The following is a 6,766-nucleotide window of genomic DNA, read 5'->3' as shown; positions in this document are numbered from 1 at the left end:
CGCGGCGCGCCAACGGGCGCGCAGCGCGCGCACGCATGGCCGGGAACGCCTCCCCCGGCGCACCAATGGACGCGCGCCTCCAACCGAAGAGGCGGCCGCGGTCAGGAACGCCCGTTCCGCACGCCAAAGGCAGCATGTCCGTTGCATGGCTCGTCCGGTCAGCAGGAACGCCTCTGCGCTCCCATTCGTCTAGACGACGGGCCGGTTCGCCGCCGCCAGCGCTCAGAGACACGCCCGGCACGCCGAGGAGCACGCAGCCAAACCCGAAGCGGGGCCGGCCACATTCGATGCCACACGGCCATCCCGCGCACACTGCGACACACCCGGCACTACCCGACGGCTTGCAAAAAGAGGCCGCCGTGCCCGAAGTGCCCTCCCCGGCACAAGGACCGGCGCTCGTTGTCCCGGCAGAGCCGGCAGAGGCAAAAGCCCCGCCCTATTCGGCCAGGGGCCGGCTCGTCCAGAGGACAGTGTCACGACCGGTCCCCCGGCAGACGGCCGTTCGCACGCGCGCGAAAACAACCCGAGAGACGGCAAGAGAGACGAGGGATGAAATGACGATCGGTTACGAAAGACGCGCCGGCGTCCGCGAGCCCCGGCGCGCCGCGCATCCTACCACTCGTCCGGCGCCACCCCGACCCCGCCTTGGTCGGGCATACGATCGCTCACAATCCCGACCATCTCCGCCAGCAACAAGCAAGCCGTCCTGTTTCTGAGGAGGCGCGGGTAATCGCCCGTCGCGAGAGAACCGCCGGACTCTCGCATCCGCGCTACGACGTCGGCCGTCAACGCGCAGCCGTCAAAAAAGTGCCGTGCGTCTCGGCAGGGCGCCCCGCAAGGGCAGCGCGCGTCCTGCGAGATGCGGAAGCGCTGGAAGTAATATGGAAATCTTCCGTGAGCGGTGAGGAGACAGGCCAGCCGCCGAGGCGGCGGAAAGTCCCGCGGTATTTGAGCGACGTCCGGCACCCACTTGAAAAGTTCGGTGTCGGAGTGCTCCTCACGCCACTCCACGGCCCATCGCGCCCGCACGGTGGCCGAGAATGCGGCCCTCACTACCCGGAAGGACCGGTGCGACCTTCGGTCCACGCCCGAGGTCTCCGCAGAACCCGCCGCCATGTCTGCCAACTCATTCCCAAAGATGCCCCGATGGGCGGGCACGTGGAATAGCAACAAGGCGCCCCGTCTCTGCAGACGGTCCAGCGCTTCCTTAATACTCGCTATGCGCGCGTCTCGAGTAATCACGTTGCTCAGCGCGGCGAGCAGCGATAGATTATCTGCGTAAATGTGCGCCGGAGGCTCCCACGCGTGCGTCTCTAAATAATTGAGAGCCTCAGCGAGCGCTATCACCTCGGCGCAATAGGCGCTCGAGGCGATCGTGAGGCGGAATTTTTTGACGGCGACTATCGAACCCCGCGGCCTCAACACCACCACCGCCGCACCCGCGGACCGCGACGTGTAGGATCCGTCGGTGTATACGTGTGTGCCCGGCGCCGACGACCACTCGCGAGCCGCCGCGACCTCAAGTCGCGCGAAGGGATATCCGTGCGCCTCTGATGGGTGGGCGCCCCAGACATCGTGTGGGTATTGTACCTCGTCGGGCGCGATGGTCTGCGTCCCGAACGTGACCGCGCGGCGCATGCGGAACAGGGCGAATTCCGCGTTCAGTCTGTCGAGCTCCAGCCCGATGGGCGGCTGGTTGGCGAGCACCTGCAGCGCAGCCGTCCGCGTGGTGCGATACGCCCCCGTGATCGCAAGTAATATGGTGCGCTGCACCGTGGTCATGCGGGCCTTGAGCCGGCAATCGGGCGACGACGACCACCATATGGGGGACGCATACGCCACCGCCGGCAGGAGCACCTGTCTGTACAGGCGGCGCCGCAGGGCGGAGTCCACGGCGGTGTGCATGCGCATGAAGGACAGAGACTTGATGGCGAGCGTCTCCGCCTTCCGCTGCAGGTGCTCGGCGTGCTCGAAAAAGGACAGGCGCCTGTCCACCACGACGCCCAGGAGCTTCACCGACGAGCGAAATGGCAGCCCTCTCGTACTGCCCCGCAACCGGATGGTTGGGTGGCTCTTTTCCATGCCCCCCTTCCCGAAGGAGAAGAGGACACAGAATGTTTTATCATCGTTGAGCGCGAGCTTGCATTCGGTGGTCCATTGCTCGATGCGACGTATCGCCTCCGCCGCGGCCTCCATGATGCGCGCCCTGTTCTTACCCGGCACGAGTACAATGGTGTCATCGGCATAAGCCTGTACTCGCACCCCGGGCGGCATCGGCAACCGGAGGAGCCCGTCCACAACCACGTTCCACAGGAGCGGGGAGACGGGCGATCCCTGCGGACTGCCGATTGACGTCTCGGCCGAAACCGAACCGGCATGCGACGTGTATTCGACGGTGCGGCCTGCGAGGAACGATTTGAGCAGCCCGACCAGGTTGGCCGGACAGCCGCGGTCCTTGAAGTATTTGATCACAATGGGGTGCCACACGCTGTCGAAGGCGCCCCGGAAGTCCAGGGATATTAGCACTACAGGCGTGCCTTCAGCTTTGTGGCGCCGGATGTATTCGCACAACGCGTGCAGCGCCATCACCGCGCATCGCCCGTGCGTGAACCCGTACTGGTGCGGGTGTATGTGATCGCGCGACGAGGCAAAATAATAGAGCCTGCCCTGTAGGAGCCGCTCGAGCACTTTCCCCAGGATGGAGGTCATGCAGATCGGTCGGTACGAGCTCGGCGAATCCGCCGGCTTGCCGGGCTTTTGGATGAAGACCAATCTGCCCTTCCTCCATGTCCTGGGGAAGTACCCCAACCTCAGCGCCGCGTTCAAGATCATGCACGTGAAGCGCGGGTGCGCGGCGAATATGTCGCAGATGACCTCGGTCGTTAGGCCATCCGGACCCGGCGCGGAGCTACGTGGCATTCTACTAAGCACAGTTTGGATCTCGCCCTGCGAGAAAGGCTGCTCTCTCTCTACTGTGGCGTACGGCTGGTCAACCGCCGCTCGAATCTCGGCGTGTGTGGGCGCGTCCGTCTCGACCCTGTCGCGCTCGAAAAGATGGTCGAGCAAGAGGGATGCCGACTCGAGGACGCTCGCCGTCCGGCCGCCATCCGGCCTCGTCAGTGGAGGCAGCATCATGCGCGATCGTGCATCCCTGAAAGCCAAGCGGAAGGGGGCCTGAAAAAGCGACCGCCGGCTGCACCGATCGCAGATCTCCCTATCCGCCGCCTCCTTCGCGCGCGCCACCTCTCGGCGGTACTGCGCCAGCGCCCTGCTGTATTCCATGCGAAAGACGGCCCTCAGTTGTTCACAGCGACACCGCTGAAAACGGCGCCGCATCGCATTGACCAGTTTGCGTCGGCCGTTCAGCTCGGGCGTCCACCACGACTGGCCGCCCGCCCCCCTTCGCTCGCGCGCCGGTCGCAGTTGTTTGATGCGCTCGCGATCCAAAACCTTATAAAAGGTCGCGAGAACCACGTCCAGGGCAGCCGGCGAGGCGATGTTCGCGCCAGCCGCGCTCTCAAACCACCGTGAGTTGCGGACAGTCTGTAGCCATAGTCGCCTGCCGTAGGTGGTGAGGCGCCTGTCAGTCGCGCCCGCGCCGGTGTGGACGGTGATGTCTATGCGGCGGTGTTCCGATAACGTCTCCTGGTCGGAGACTCGCCACGTGCATCCGCGTCGCACGAGCGTCGGCGATGCGAGGGTGACATCAATCCAGCTATCGACGTATTTTGTAACATACGTCGGTGGCGAGGATGCGTCGTTGATGATGACAAGGCCCGCAGTCGCCGCGAACTCGATGAGGCGAGTGCCCCTGTCGTCTCCCTCGCGAGGGCCCCACAGGACGCTGTGCGCGTTGAAGTCGCCCATGACCAAGATGTCGGGTGTGCGACAACGGTCAAGGGCGTGCGCAAGATGTTCAAATACGTCGTCCATCGTCCTGTGGGGCGGCGCGTACGCGGCCACGACCGTAATCGCGAGGTCGCGCGATGAGCACTCCACCGCCACTACCAGCCGCGACACGTGCGTCGGGAACACGTCAAAAGACGGCCGGCGCACGACGATCGCACACAGCGGGTTGTCTACCGCCGCGTACGACTGGTAGTGCGGCGGAAGCTTTGGAAGCTGGCCCCGCTGCGTGTAAGGATCCATGACGGCCGCGAGTACGCAGCCCTCGCGCGCCATGTGATCCGTCAGCAGCGTCGTTGCGTGGCGGACGTGGTCGAGCGTTAATTGACATACGCGGATCGCGCCGTCGGCCCCCTCTGTTCCCTCAGGGCCGCGGCTCCCCCCCTCGCGCGGCCGCCCGCGCCGCTCTATCGCGGGGGGCCGTAGTTTGTGCGGGCCCTGAGGCGAGCCACCCGCTCCATGCGGATGGGGCACTCGGGGAAGCCCGCGGGGTGGGACGCCTCGCGGCCGGCCTTTTTACATTCATTACAGCACACCTCCGGCTGTCCCATCTGTACACGGCACGTCACGGCCAGGTGGTTGCCGCTACACTTCATGCATACCGCCTTCGAGGCGTCCTCCTTGTGCGGGCACGTCGTTCTGCCGTGCCCGTAGGAGGCGCAGAACGTGCACGTAGGCACGTGTAAATCCTCGACCGCCCGTACCGCCGTCCAGCCTATGGACAACCGGGGCCGCTGCAAGATGCGTTCGAACGCGCCCGGGTCCATCTCCGCGACGTAGGCACACGTGCCGGACCGCTCCCTGTACGTCACGCGCACTTTGCACGTGGCGACGTCCAGGTCGAGGCCCGGGTTCCGCTCGTTCAAAACGCGGATAAACTCGTCCGGCGCTACGTCTGGGTCGACCCCGCTAAACTTGACGTGCGGGTTGCGCTTTTCGCCGACGCGAACTAGCAGCGAGGAGCGCGTCACCGAGTTGTCTGCTATGGCCGCCTTTAGGTTGTCGATGGATTCGCGCGCGTGCGAAAAAACCGTCAGGCCATACCTTGTGTGTCGCAGCGTGACTTGTCCGATGTTTTTGGCGGCCGGGTCGATGTTGGTTTTCAGTAATCGCAGGGCGTCGCGCGCCGGTGTCGTCGTCGGGGCCGTGGGCGTCAGGAACGCCACGTGTTCGAAGGTAGGCGCGGTCCGCGCGCCCCCGCCGCCCGTCGCCGCAGCCGGCCCGACGCCGCCCGTCCCCGCCGCGGGCGACGCCCTCAGCGCCACGGCGTAGCTGACGGCGCCTGCCGCCGCGGTCGGACCACCAGGGCCCGAGCCGGCAGCCGCCGTGGACGCGTCGAAAAGACGCCCCGCACAACCCGGGCCGGGCGCCGTCACGATGGAGCCGTCGAGGCGGCCCTCGGCGACGATGACCCGTCGTTGCAGTGCCGCCAGCTCCCGGCGCGCCTCAACCAGCTCGCCGCGCAGGGCGACGGCCGCGCCCCGCTCCTCCGACACGTCCGAACGCAGGTCGGAGTACATTCGGACGATCTCGCCGAACCGGGCCGTGAGGATGCCGCGGGCCGCGACGGGGACCTTGTTCGCGGCGTTCCCAATGTACAGCATGACCTCGTCCACGATCTCCTGAAGGCGAGCCTGCCCCCGTGCGCCGCGGTCGCCCGCGAGCACGGGAGACGCCACCGCGGTCGTCTGCGATACCGATGACAGGCGATCTTCTTCTTCACCCGCCGCAGGCTGCACTGGCCGGTCCGAGGGCGCCTCCTGAAACGCGACCGCTGCGAGGATGTCGTCGCCGGCATCGGAAAACACCGATTCCGGCGACGCACCCGCGCTGGCCGTTGCAGGCGGGGACGGCGAGACCGTATGGTCTCGGGCGGCTGTTGACATGGCCAGGCTCAGGCTCAAGAGGTATGAGCCTTGGCCATCTTGTATCCGATGGCCGGCCGAGCAAAGAAGCACTCAGAAATTCAAAAATAAACCCTTCCCCGCCCGGTTTTCGCAACGAATGATGTCCCTATATGTTCAAAAACAACCCCTACTAAAATTTAGATACACCGAATGCCAAATACCTGAGTTTAGAAGCAAAAAGCAGCAGCCCGAATTCGCCGGCCAGCCAGACACTTGCTCGTGCGCACGAGCAAGTCGCTCGTGCTCTACGCGAGGTTTGCTCTACGCGAGGTTTCTGTCCTCGCTGAGCTCGCCTTAGGACACCTGCGTTACCGTTTGACAGATGTACCGCCCCGGCCGACTACTTCCCCGTCATTCCTAAAAGCAATGGCAAAAATAAAGGGTGGGGAAAACCTGTCCCTGCAAAAAATGCATACCAGGTTTAAAGCCAATTAAAAATAAATGAAAAGGGGTGTGAAATAACACCCAAAGCGCATATTTTTGTGGAGAAAAGCCAATTGGAAAAATAAAATTGTGGGCTAACGGTAACGCGTGTGGTGTCCGAAGGTGTCTCAGCGAGGGCAGAAGCCCCCGCGCCGGGCATTTAATGAACGTGAGTGATGAGTCTCAGACGGGTTGGCATGGGCATGCCATAAATGAAGGAAAATGAAAAAGAAAAGGAAAAGAAAATAAAGTGAACAGAAAAGTGTTGACTGTCCAAGGGTTCATCGATGCCGGCGACCGGTTCCAGCTGCAGTCAGACACGCCCGCGCGCCCCCGGGAGGGCGCGCAACTCGAGGCGACTTGGAACAGGTGATGCCATGTGCCTGGAACACCCCCGGCGTCAGGTTCTCACGTCCGTGTTGCGGGACATCGCACCCAATGGTGGAACCAGGGCGGTAATCGGCGAGGGCTCGCAACGGACTTCGGGGGTGTATCCTGGCGTTACACCCGACACGAGGTGGCGACTCCAG

This window comes from Dermacentor albipictus, unplaced genomic scaffold, assembly GCF_038994185.2.
Source record: "Dermacentor albipictus isolate Rhodes 1998 colony unplaced genomic scaffold, USDA_Dalb.pri_finalv2 scaffold_15, whole genome shotgun sequence".
Taxonomy (NCBI): domain Eukaryota; kingdom Metazoa; phylum Arthropoda; class Arachnida; order Ixodida; family Ixodidae; genus Dermacentor; species Dermacentor albipictus.
This window is presented reverse-complemented; position numbering follows the sequence as displayed.